The sequence below is a fragment of the Canis lupus genome, chromosome 10, assembly GCF_011100685.1.
Source record: "Canis lupus familiaris isolate Mischka breed German Shepherd chromosome 10, alternate assembly UU_Cfam_GSD_1.0, whole genome shotgun sequence".
Classification (NCBI taxonomy): Eukaryota; Metazoa; Chordata; class Mammalia; order Carnivora; family Canidae; genus Canis; species Canis lupus.
The window spans coordinates 4,454,169-4,467,083 of NC_049231.1; the positions used below are offsets into that span (position 1 = coordinate 4,454,169).

General features: G+C 36.4%; 1 protein-coding gene across 1 annotated transcript in view; it reads left to right on the forward strand.

Moving 5' to 3' along the window:
- The window catches only part of LOC119873559 (translation initiation factor IF-2-like), a 106,798-nt gene that overhangs the window by 70,848 nt on the left and 23,035 nt on the right, over positions 1 to 12,915 (forward strand). The window lies entirely within an intron of this gene.

Here is a 12,915-nt window from a genome sequence, read left to right on the forward strand (position 1 = left end):
TTTTCTTTATCCTTTCATCTATTGGTAGATGCTTAGGTTGTTTCCATATTTTGGATATTGTAAATAATGCTACTATGAACATAGGAGTATAGATATGTTTTCAAGATAATTATTTCATTTCCTTTGAGTATATATCTAGAAGTGGATTGTATGACTGTATGATAGTTTTATTTTATAATTCTTTAGGTTTTCCTAGTGTCTGCACCAGTTTAAATGAAATAATGTGAAAAGGTTCCCTTTTCTCCACATCAATGCTGGCACTTGTTATTTTATCTTATTTTTTAATACTATCCATACTAACAGGATTAAGGTGATGTCCTATTATGTTGGTTTTTTTTTTTAGGTTTTATAATTTCCCTGATAATTAGTGATGTAGAGTATCTTTAATATACCTGTTGGCCATTTGTATGTATTCTTTGGAAAAGTGTTTATTCAGGTCTTTTGCCCAGTTTTTAATTGGATTATTATCATTACTATTAACTGGAGAGCATGATAGTATTGAGTTATATGAATTACTATTGAGTATTTACTATTGAGTTATATTAATTCCTTATATACTACAAATAAGAATCTCATATCAGAAATGTGGTTTACAAATATTTTGTCCTATTCCATAGGTTGTCTTCATTTTGTTGATGGTTTCCTTTGCTGAGGAGAAGTTTGTTAAGCTTGGTGTAGTTCCGTTTGTTTATGTTTTCTATTATTGCCTTTGCTTTTGGTGTCAAATCCAAAAAATCATTTCTAAGACCATTGTCTAGGAATTTATCCCCTCTGATTTCCTTTAGGAGTTTTATGGTTTCAGGTCTTATGTGTAAATCTTTAATATTTTTTTAATTTGTTTTTTAGAGAGGGAGAAGGGGGAAAAAGGGCAGAGAGAGAGGGAGAGAAAATCTCCCAGCATAGAGCCCAATGCAGGGCTTGATCTCACCGCCCTGAGATCAGGACTTGAGTCAAAATCAGGAGTCAGATGCTTAACCAACTGAGCCATCCAAATATCTCTAATTTTTATGTGTAGTATAAGATGGAATCCACTCTCATTCTTTTGCATCTGGCTGTCCAGTTTTCCCAGCATGAACTCAAGAGACTTTCCTTTCTCCATTGTCTGTTTTAGGCAACTTCGTCAAAAATTATTTGACCATTTATGCATGAATTTATTTCTGGGCTGTCTATTAAGTTTCATTGATCTATGTGTTTGTTTGTTTGTTTGTTTTTACCAATTCCATACTGATTTGATGACTGTAGCTTTGTAATATAGTTTGAAATCATGAAGTGTGATAGATACCTTTAAGCTTTTTCAAGATTGCTTTGGCTATTTGGGTTCTTATATAGATCCATACAAATTTTAGGATTGTTTTTCTTTTTCTGTGAAAAATGCACTAGAGTTATTCTAATTGTTCAGCTGGGTTACTAAGAACATGGGCTCTACCTACCTTTCCATTCCATTTCCTGAAAATGTAATCTTGTCACCTCCACCATGGTCAAAAACTGCAGTTTCCGATGCCAAATCTGTATTCAGTATAGCAAGTAGAAGTGGAAAGGGAGCCACCTGCAGCACTAACCACAGTGCCATCCTTAATCAGAAAAGTAAAAAGCTCTTTGAAAATCTCACATACCACTAATAAGGCTGCCCAGTGTCATGTGCTCATTTCTTGCTATAAGGGAGACCGTGAATACAAGTATTAAGACGGGCTGCCTTGAAACAGTATTCTATCTTCAAGGGAAAACTGAAGAAATTAATAGTGAGTAAACAAAACACTGATCATCCACACTTACTACTTTTATAGATATTTGAAATTAGTAACTAATTTTAGTAACTAAAATAAAAAAATTTAAATATCTTATAGGTTATAATAATCAAATTTAATATAGCATGAAGAATGGAAAGGAGAAAGTAATGCTAGTTTTCTACAAAGTTGTTCAAGATAATTTACATACATTTTTTTCTGTAAGTAACCAATTGGGATTCAAACTCAGGTTTTTTGAATTTTAATCCTCATGTGTTTTTTTTTTTTTTAAGATTTATTTATTTATTTATGATAGACATAGAAAGAGAGGCAGAGATACAGGAGGAGGGAGAAGCAGGCTCCATGCCGGGAGCCTGACGCGGGACTCGATCCCGGGACTCCAGGATCGCGCCCTGGGCCAAAGTCAGGCACCAAACCGCTGAGCCACCCAGGGATCCCCTAATCCTCATGTGTTTTCCATGACCTACCATGTGGGGTTGTTTGTTCATTTTAATGGGTAGAGGGGAATCTAAACTCACACAATCATGTTTCTAAAAATGTAGGAGTACATGTGTAAGTTGTGTTAAAAATCATTTGAAGAAAGTTTGGGGGTGTAGTTTACTGTAAGCTCACTATAAGCCAAGGACAATAAGATTATCAGAAATTCTTTATGCCTCATGCTACCTTAATACAATAACTCCAGTTCAAAAGACATTCATCTTATTGAAACTAGCCAAGTCACGTGCAAGGCTCAGTGGTTATGATTTTCATAAGCCACACATTCTGATGTGCAAAAATCAGAACTGTCTGTTTTGATTTACACTGGACTTCATATTTATCTCACATTTCTATTTCAACCTGCTGCCAAAAACTTAATTTAGTAATTTCCGGGAAAACTAAATCAAATTCCAGGATTCTTTTAAATTGTTTTAGGTTTAAAACTTCCCAGCCCACTCTACTTTCTCTCCCAGGGGTTATTTCTGAGTGCCTGGCTTATGCAGTTCTATGACATGGTTGGGAGGGAGTGTGAAATGGTTAGATTTAAATCAGTCTGTTCTCTGAGACCTAAATTACTGGTTTGATTTTCAGGATTGCCTCCCCCTGGTGTCTACTGAGAGAACAAATATCCTACTGGCTTCTGATCTCAAATTCTAGTAAATTATTTGCAGTTCTATCCCTGGTCATTTTTGTGGGCCAACCCAGCACCTTCAGACCATGCTTCTTTCCTTTAACTACTTGAAGCTAACTTTTCTGCCCGATATGGAGGAGTAGGGAAGGTTACAGCCCAATACATTTTTAAATTTCAAGGGAAATTCAGAAATCCTCATCTTATATAGGAATTTTTTGCTCTTAACCATCTATTCTCCACTGTTAGGTTGTTAATACCAGAATATCAGATACTCTAGAACACATCTTCACTTTCTGCTCTACTTACAATGAGAAATGTTGGTAAAGGGACTCTTCAATGAATGCTATGAAAGCTTTCTATCTTGCTGGATTCTCCAAACTGTCTGCAATCTTAAAAAAAAAAAAAAATCTTAGCATTGTAAATGCAGATATTTATCTTTAGGGGTGGGGTAGGTATTCTCAGTCTTACCACTTGGTAAGTGAATCTTTAACCTTTAGGCATATGAAAGCCAACCAAAAGCAACCTTCAGGGTTTTGAGGAATGAGAAAAAAGCTAGAAGGTTTGCACAAAATGGGTTAGGAAAAACAAAGGTAATAATAACACTATGGAAGACCTAAAATATGGTTTTAGTAGATAACATGGTGCTGAATCAAAGACAAGCTTTCTCTTACTTTTCGTCCTTGCAACAAATTAATAAACACTCTTAATTTTAATTAATCTCCCACTCCTTTAAATGTTCTTATTTTCAAATGAAGATGATAGGGAATAAATTCAAACTCTCTTTTAATGCTGATTTCTAGAGTCCTAAAGCTGAATTGTATGTATTCGTGTGAATTGATTTAATGATCCCCACCCATGTTTTTGGAAAAGTACGTTCAAGTGTGCGCTGTGTTTGCCTAAGGAAATGAGGTTGGAAAATCTCTGTCCCAAAACTGTCTCTTTATGCTGATATAACACTCATGTCACCCACTCTCAGAAATATTCTCTATAATGCCTTTCATGACAATTGCTTGAGTTGGGAAGTTCTACTTACTCCAAGAAATCTCTTTAAGCTTTTGTAAATGGTGTATTGTACAATGCAAGAAGCAGACCTCCAAGGAAAAGATAAAATTTCTCTATTTGGGTTTCTAACAAAGACTAGGAACATGCATTCTTCAAAAAGAAATGTAATCATGAGATAGACCAGCTACTGCTGTAATGAACACCTGAGACCTGTAACTTTTAAGTCATGAAAGTTATTGATCTCTTCTTATAAGACCCTGAGAAATATGGCTTTCTTTGAATAAACGGTCTTGTACTTATTTGATAACTTCTAGGACATTTTAGCCCACTAGAAGATAGTATAAATTCTCTATTTTGTTTTCTTGACACTTTAGAATAATTTTCTCGCAATCCATAGGTGATTAATAAAAGATGACTTTAACCCATTGTGTTAATTCTCACTTCATTTCATCCACCCATATTAAATTTAGGCAATATAGTGGATTCAAGTATAAATGGTCAGTTTCATAAATTGAAATATGTACTTTTCTGTATGCGCAATAGCAATATTCCTATTTTGAAGAGATAGTGTTGATTTTAAAAATTTAGTTATTTTTGTTCTATTTAGTTTTTATTTTCTTCCAACTTAGAGTTTAAAATAGGCATTAAAAGAGCCTCAGGTTTAGACAGATTCTTGACTGCATCATTTTTATGCATGTATAAAAAGAAAAACCTAGAGAAATCATTTTGGGTAAGGTACTCCTAGGACAAAAACAACTACATCACAACTGCTGCATGGCTAAGTGATTGTAAAACTATCCTGACTTTAGAGTTGTCAAAATGTGACAAAACAAAAGTGAAAACAAAAACATGAACAAAAAACCACATCATCATCCCCATGACTTTGCTTAGGAAATAGAATAATACTCAGTAATATTTTTTTCTTTTCTTTTTTTTTTTTAGAGACTGAAGATTACTGGGATACCCAGTAATATTGATGTCCCTGTTGCACACCTTCATGACCATACCTTCCTACAGTCCACCCTACAAGGAATCATATTTTGAATTTTGTGTTTCTCATTCCCTTGTTTTTCTCTATAATTTTACCAAATATTTATCCTAAGCAACACATTGTCTGGTTTTATTTAACTGATATAATAGAAGAACCATATATATTACATGTATTCTTCTATGGACCTTTTTATTTAATTTAGCATTATATTATATTCATCCACACTAATGCGTATATCTACTATTTATTTTCAGTGTTGTATAGTATCCTACTGTATTCGTATCATGGAGTTTGCAAATTCTCATCATGGACATTTGGGCAGTTTCTAGTATTTTCCCATTATATATGCATCTGCTATAAACATTCTTATAGTTGTCTTCTGAAACATGTCTGAGGGTTTCTTCAAGGTATCAGATGCCTGTGAATGGAATCTAGATATCTAGATAATATTGTTCAATAGAATTTTCTGCAGTTATATAAATACTCTATATATCTTATCTACTAATAAGTAGCCACTAGCTGCAAGTGCTGTTGAATACACTTGACCTTTTAATAACTTGGGTTTGGATTATGTAGGTCCACTCATGCGCAGATTTTATATATATAATATATAATATATAATATATAATATATAATATATAATATAGATCTGGTATAGCATTCTAAATGTATTTTCTCTTTCCTATGATTTTCTTAAAAAACATTTTTCTCTAGCTTACTTTATTGTAAGAATACACTATACACTATAGTGTACACTATATACACTATATATATATAGAATACACTATATAATACACATACAAAATATGTGTTGACTGTTTATGTAATTGGTAAAGCTTCTGGTCAACAGTAGGCTATTAGTAATTAAGTTTTTGAGGAGTAAAGAAGTTATGTATGGATTTTTAGCTTCTTAGGGGTCAATGCCCCTAATGCCAATGTTGTCCAAGGGTCACTTCTACCTGAAATATATACCTAATTCATACTGGGGACCTAGTGTGATGTCAGATGTATGTTCCTTGTTTCCCAGGCAAAAGTCTTGGGGAACTAAAGCCATAAAGGGGATGAGGCAAAAGCCAATTCTGTTGAATCTCTTACACTGGCAGAGTTTGAACTAGTTGTAGATGTGTTTCTACTCATTTTCAAGCTTCCCAAGATTCTTATACAGAGGAGTGTGGTAGGCACATTTTTAAGTGAAGGACCAATGTCTGTTGCCTTCTCAGCTGCTCTGATTTTTATTTCTTTTTCATCAACTCTACTAGTTCCATGTTTGGCTAAGGAACAATGAAAGAATAATTTAAGTTTGTTGTGGCGTCAGTCTATACTCTATCTAGTCCCTGCTACTGTCCCTTTAGCAGGCTCTTGAGTTTTCATGCCTGCAAACACAAAAGAATGTATGCTTGTAATGAACACACTGGAAATTTTATGAATGCCATATATGTGGAAGGCAGGGTGGATTCCCTTGCCTCTTCACCAAGCTTAGTAAGCAGAAAAGGTGAATTAAGATAGCTCAGAAACCACATAAATGCTTTGATGCTAACTTTATTCTCATTTCCTTTTTCATGAAGCTCCCTGGTCCCTGAGCTCTTTTTTTTTTTTTTTTCTCTACTACTAACATAGGATGCCCATGGGGTCCCCATCTGTTGCTCTTAAGAAATAAGTAAGTTTTGCCAATTAGATAAATCCATCTTTAGGCATGATTACAAACTTTAAAGGAAGTATCTTGGTTCGCTCTAAGGTATTTGGAGGCACATATACAAATGTGATCTGACCACATCAAAGAACCAGAGGATAATGCTTAAGCACAGTGCCCAAGTGCAAACAGCTCATAAGTGCCAAATCTGGGATTCACACCTAAACTATATGGTTCCAGATTTTTGGGTCTGTGAGGTTTACTATACTTCATATCGATGCTGTTTCATCTTTTCAGTTATCACAATTGCAGTTTTACATTTGTGCTTCATTCATGGTAAGCACTCAAGAAGGACTCATTGAATAAATAAATCAATAAATCTCTGAACAGCTAACTGGAGTAAGGATGTACATGAATGCAGTGGCAGGCACGTGCATATCACTGTAATGGGTTGCCAAGTATAGAGAATATGTAAAGATCCCAGTACAGAGGCAAGAAGTCAGTGTAAGTGAAAGTGGCAAAATATGATACCATTTCATCCATGGATCTGTAATTTAGGTTAGAATTTCATTTTCTAGGGGGTTAGTAAGCCTGACTGAAAATTGCAAGCAACCTAAAGTAGCTGCAAGCATATGAAGATAAATACTTGGACTTGTGAAAACTATCAAGGATTCAATTGTGGAATGAGATCATCAAGAGAGAACCAGAGAAAAAGGAATTTGTACTTGTTTCTGAGTTTCCAGTACTCTTGGTATTCATCAGTAAGGAAGTACTTGTTCTGAAAGCTTAAGGGGCCAGGAAATTGGCGTGAGACATCAGTAATTTGTTTATGTACCATCTCAACCTCGCATTACTGATGAATTCTTAAATTCAGTGCTTATGGAATAGAGGTTCTGCTAATTTGAGTTTCTGTTTAATTGCAAACATTTCCTTTGTTCAACACATTGCTGAATAGCTTCCTAGATTGTATCATAAAAATTCATTCCTAAAATCTAATATTTTAATAAATTAGTAGAATTTGTTTCAATTTATTTCATTTTCTTAAAAATACAGCTTGTGAGATGCCTGGGTGGCTCAGCGGTTGAGCGTCTGTCTGTCCAGGTCGTGATCCCGGGGTCCCAGGATCGAGTCCTTCATCGGGTTCCCCACAAGGAGCCTGCTTCTCTCTCTGCCTGTGTCTCTGCCTCTTTCTGTGTCTCTCATGAATGAATAAATAAAGTCTTAAAAAAATACAGCTTGTAAAAAATAACTAGATGAATCTTTACTCATTATTGATTTTATTCAATATTCAGTTTATTCATTGATCATTCAATAAGGGATTCTTTTTAGTTTTTTGGAATAAGATAATGAAAATTATAGTTGCTCTTGCTATCTTTCCAACATATATGACTTATTAAAATAGGATAGAATATTGTAGTAAAGTGTGAAAATCACTGAAAGAAGACCACATTGGGTGGTATAAGAATGTATAACGAGCACACGCCTCACTCAAAGATAGTTATAAAAAAATTACAAAAGATTTTGATATTTAAGGTACAATGTGAAAGATGATTAGGAATTTGCTAAACAAAAATAGAATGTTCATGATAGGGAGGATAATATAAATCACAGTCTAGAAATGAGAACAATCCTTAGGAGCTTGGGAATCTAAAAGGAAGTTCACCATAGGGGCACCTGGCTGACTCAGTCAGTAGAGCATGCCACTCTTGACGTTGAGGTCATAAGTTTGAGCCCTGTATTGGGGGTAGAGTTTACTTAAAAAAAAAAGAAAATCTCAAAAAAAAAAAAAAAAAGTAAAAGAAGTTCTCTGTAAATAAATTATGGGTTGCAAAGAAGAAGGCAAGTTAGGGAGAATGGTAAAAACTGAGGCAGCATGGATAAGAAAGAGCAGATGAAATTACTAACTAATACATATCCATTTTACTGAAGATTATCTAAATGTCAAAGGATGCAGCTAAAGGTATTAAGCACGTGAATGATATCATTCCATTTATAGTTTATAAAACTGATTCACACTGCTGTCTTGAAGAAAAATTAAAAGAGATAAAATGGGCTGTATACATACAATGGGATACTATTCAACCTTAAAAAAGAAAGGCCATCCTGCCACATTCCACAATATGAATGAATCTTGAGGACATTATGCTAAGTCAAATAAGAGTTACAAAAAGACAAATACAGTATGGTTCTACTTATGTGAATTATCTACAATAGTCAAATTCGTAGAAACAGTAGAATAGGGTTTACATCCTCTATCTGAGTGGGGGAGAAATGGAGAGTTATTTAATGGGTAAACAGTAGTTTTTTTTTAAGATTTTATTTATTTATTCATGAGAAACACACAGAGAGGGAGAGACATAAGCAGAGGGAGAAGCAGGCTCCCTGCAGGGAGCGTAATGTGGGACTCGATCCCAGAACCCCAGGAACACACCCTGAGCCAAAGGCAGACACTCAACCTCTGAGCCACCCAGGCACCCCAGTAGTTTCATTTTTGTAAGATAAACAATGCGACTATATTTAATGTAATTGAACTATACACTTAAAAATAGTTAAGATCAAAAAGTTTATGTTATATGGTTTACAACTTTATTTTTTAGAGTAGTTTTATTTTCATAGCAAAATGAGAGAGGTAGAGAGATTTCTCATGTGCCCCCTGCCCACACACACACGCATAGCCTGCCCTGTTATGAACAACCTCACCAGAGTACTTGTTACAGATGATCAACCTGCACTGATGCATCATAATCGCCCAAAGTCCACACTTCACATTATGGTTCACTCTTAGTGTTGTACATTCTGTGAACTTGGAGGACAGATGTATAATGACGTGTATCCATTGTTATGATATCGTATAGAATATCTTCCCTACCCTAAAAATCCTCTGTGCTGTACCTACTCCCTCCCCAACCCCTGGCAACAACTGATTGTTTTACTGTCTCCATAGTTTTGCCTTTACAAGAATGTCCTGTAGTGGGCCCCCTGGGTGGCTCAGTCAGTTAGGCATCTGGTTCTTGGTTTCAGTTCAGGTCATGATCTCAGGGTCATGAGATCAAGCCCTGCCTCAGGCTCAGTGCTAAGTACAGAGTCTGCTTGAGAGTCTCTCCCTCTCCCTGCCCCTCCTCTTGTGCCCCTGCTCCCACTCATGTGTGTGCACGTGTGCTCTCTCTCAAATGAATTAATGAACGAATAAATAAATAACATCTTGTAAAAAGTATCATATAGTTATGATCTTCTAGCATGTAGCCTTTCTAGATTGACTTTTTTCACTTAGTAATAGGGATTTAAGTTTCCTCTGTGTTTTACTGTGGCTTGACATTGCATTTCTTTTCATTGTGGAGCAATATTCTATTGTCTGGATATACCACAATTTATCCATTCACATAGTGAAGGACATCTTGGTTGTTTCCATGTTTGGGCATTTATGAACAAAGCTGATATAAACTTCTGTGGGCAGGTTTTTGTATGGAATGTTAACATGTTTTTTACCACAATTAAAATAATTTAATATTTAAAGGCTTATATGGGGCACCTGGGTGCCTCAGTTGATTAAGCATCTGACTCTTGATTTCAGCTCAGATCATGGTCTCGGGGTCCTGGGATCAAGCCCTGTGTTGGGCTTCTCATTCAGCAGGGAGCCTGCTTATCTCCTTCTTCTACCCCTCCCCCTAATCACACTTTGCTCTCTCTCAAATAAATAAATCTTAATAAAAAGGGGGGTGGTGGGTGCCTGGGTGGCTCAGTGGTTGAGCATCTGCCTTTGGCTCAGGTCTTGATCCTGGGGTCCTGGGATTGAGTCCCATATGGGGCTCCTTTTGGGGAACCTGCTTCTACCTTCTGCCTATGTCTCTGCCTCTCTCTGTGTGTCTCTCAAAAATAAATAAGTAAAGTTTTTAAAAAATAAGGCCTGATATAACAATTAGATTTAAAAAATCCAAGTGAGAAACCTAGTGTGACCTGACCTTTTTATTTTATTTATTTATTTATTTATTTTTTATTGGTGTTCAATTTACTAACATACAGAATAACACCCAGTGCCCGTCACCCATTCACTCCCACCCCCCGCCCTCCTCCCCTTCTACCACCCCTAGTTCGTTTCCCAGAGTTAGCAGTCTTTACGTTCTGTCTCCCTTTCTGATATTTCCCACACATTTCTTCCCCCTTCCCTTCTTTTCCCTTTCACTATTATTTATATTCCCCAAATGAATGAGAACATATAATGTTTGTCCTTCTCCGACTGACTTACTTCACTCAGCATAATACCCTCCAGTTCCATCCACGTTGAAGCAAATGGTGGGTATTTGTCATTTCTAATAGCTGAGTAATATTCCATTGTATACATAAACCACATCTTCTTTATCCATTCATCTTTCATTGGACACCGAGGCTCCTTCCACAGTTTGGCTATCGTGGCCATTGCTGCTAGAAACATCGGGGTGCAGGTGTCCCGGCGTTTCATTGCATTTGTATCTTTGGGGTAAATCCCCAACAGTGCAATTGCTGGGTCGTAGGGCAGGTATATTTTTAACTGTTTGAGGAACCTCCACACAGTTTTCCAGAGTGGCTGCACCAGTTCACATTCCCACCAACAGTGTAAGAGGGTTCCCTTTTCTCCGCATCCTCTCCAACATTTGTTGTTTCCTGCCTTGTTAATTTTCCCCATTCTCACTGGTGTGAGGTGGTATCTCATTGTAGTTTTGATTTGTATTTCCCTGATGGCAAGTGATGCAGAGCATTTTCTCATATGCATGTTGGCCATGTCTATGTCTTCCTCTGTGAGATTTCTGTTCATGTCTTTTGCCCATTTCATGATTGGATTGTTTGTTTCTTTGGTGTTGAGTTTAATAAGTTCTTTATAGATCTTGGAAACTAGCCCTTTATCTGATATGTCATTTGCAAATATCTTCTCCCATTCTGTAGGTTGTCTTTGAGTTTTGTTGACTGTATCCTTTGCTGTGCAAAAGCTTCTTATCTTGATGAAGTCCCAATAGTTCATTTTTGCTTTTGTTTCTTTTGCCTTCGTGGATGTATCTTGCAAGAAGTTACTATGGCCGAGTTCAAAAAGGGTGTTGCCTGTGTTCTTCTCTAGGATTTTGATGGAATCTTGTCTCACATTTAGATCTTTCATCCATTTTGAGTTTATCTTTGTGTCTGGTGCAAGAGAGTGGTCTAGTTTCATTCTTCTGCATGTGGATGTCCAATTTTCCCAGCACCATTTATTGAAGAGACTGTCTTTCTTCCAATGGATAGTCTTTCCTCCTTTATCGAATATTAGTTGCCCATAAAGTTCAGGGTCCACTTCTGGATTCTCTATTCTGTTCCACTGATCTATGTGTCTGTTTTTGTGCCAGTACCACACTGTCTTGATGACCACAGCTTTGTAATACAACCTGAAATCTGGCATTGTGATGCCCCCAGATATGGTTTTCTTTTTTAAAATTCCCCTGGCTATTCGGGGTCTTTTCTGATTCCACACAAATCTTAAAATAATTTGTTCTAACTCTCTGAAGAAAGTCCATGGTATTTTGATAGGGATTGCATTAAACGTGTATATTGCCCTGGGTAACATTGACATTTTCACAATATTAATTCTGCCAGTCCATGAGCATGGAATATTTTTCCATCTCTTTGTGTCTTCCTCAATTTCTTTCAGAAGTGTTCTATAGTTTTGAGGGTATAGATCCTTTACATCTTTGGTGAGGTTTATTCCTAGGTATCTTATGCTTTTGGGTGCAATTGTAAATGGGATTGACTCCTTAATTTCTCTTTCTTCAGTCTCATTGTTAGTGTATAGAAATGCCACTGACTTCTGGGCATTGATTTTGTATCCTGCCACGCTACCGAATTGCTGTATGAGTTCTAGCAATCTTGGGGTGGAGACTTTTGGGTTTTCTATGTAGAGTATCATGTCATCGGCGAAGAGGGAGAGTTTGACTTCTTCTTTGCCAATTTGAATGCCTTTAATGTCTTTTTGTTGTCTGATTGCTGAGGCTAGGACTTCCAGTACTATGTTGAATAGCAGTGGTGAGAGTGGACATCCCTGTCTTGTTCCTGATCTTAGGGGAAAGGCTCCCAGTGCTTCCCCATTGAGAATGATATTTGCTGTGGGCTTTTCATAGATGGCTTTTAAGATGTCGAGGAATGTTCCCTCTATCCCTACACTCTGAAGAGTTTTGATCAGGAATGGATGCTGTATTTTGTCAAATGCTTTCTCTGCATCTAATGAGAGGATCATATGGTTCTTGGTTTTTCTCTTGCTGATATGATGAATCACATTGATTGTTTTACGGGTGTTGAACCAGCCTTGTGTCCCAGGGATAAATCCTACTTGGTCATGGTGAATAATTTTCTTAATGTACTGTTGGATCCTATTGGCCAGTATCTTGTTGAGAATTTTTGCATCCATGTTCATCAGGGATATTGGTCTGTAATTCTCCTTTTT